Source organism: Triticum dicoccoides, chromosome 1B, assembly GCF_002162155.2.
Source record: "Triticum dicoccoides isolate Atlit2015 ecotype Zavitan chromosome 1B, WEW_v2.0, whole genome shotgun sequence".
Lineage (NCBI taxonomy): Eukaryota > Viridiplantae > Streptophyta > Magnoliopsida > Poales > Poaceae > Triticum > Triticum dicoccoides.
The window spans coordinates 335665870-335666972 of record NC_041381.1 but is presented as its reverse complement, the minus strand read 5'-3'; positions in this window follow the sequence as shown (position 1 = coordinate 335666972).

Genomic DNA, 1103 nt, shown 5'->3' with positions numbered 1-1103 from the left:
CACCACCACCAATCCTGAGGTAGCAATCTCGACCCGCAGGCTAACTTTCTTGCCTCTAGACCTTGATCTGGCGGCAATGAGATTGCTCGGACTCGGACTAGGACGAAATCCCAGCTCAGCTCGCCCACGATGGCAGCAGCGGCGCCGCTCGCCGGTCTTGTTTTCCTTTTTGGAGGCGCTGCCATGGCCTTTATCTATGCTCCTCTTTGAGCAACCGGGGAAATCTTAGGTCTGGTTCTTCGGAACGGATGGTGGTGCCTCATGGCATCACTCCCCTTTTGAAGACGTCATCTTGCTTCTTTGTTGCATCGACAATGTTGGCTTTGGAGATGTTTAACATCATGCCGGTTCGGCCTGGTCCTAGGCTTGATGGGTTTAGTTTGTGTTTTTCCTATGCTCGGGTTGAGCGTCACTTGTCTCTCTACTCCAGGTACCATGCACATATGCCTTCTCATGTATTTGTTCGTGTCATGTGTTGTATCTTCTCATATACTCCCTCCGTTCCTAAATATTTGTCTTTCTAGAGATTTCAACAAGTGACTACATACGGAGCAAAATGAGTGAATGTACACTCTAAAATATGTCTACATACATCCGTACGTTGAGTCCATTTGAAATGCCTAAAAAGACAAATATTTGGGAACGGAGTGAGTACTTACTATGTTTCTTTCTATCAATAGAATGATATGCCCATGCCTTCTCATGTACTCCCTCCGTCCTGAAATACTTGTCGAAGAAATAGATGTATCTAGACAGATTTTAGTTTTAGATACATCCATTTTTATCCATTTCTTCGACATGTATTTCCGGACGGAGGAAGTATTTGTTTGTGCCATGTGTTGTATCTTTTTATGTATACTTAATCTGTTTCTTTTTATCAATGACTGTTTCTTTCTATCTCAATGACTGTTCCTTTTTTCCTCAAAAAAAATGACTGCTCCTTTCTATCAATGAAATGATACGCATTATGAATGTTTTTGACCTAATTTTGCATGAACTTCACATGAGATGTTCGGGTAGAGAAATGAGCTGCATTTTATTCCTTTTTCTTGAGATACACAGTATAGTTGAACAGCTAGCACACGCCAAAAAGCACATGAATA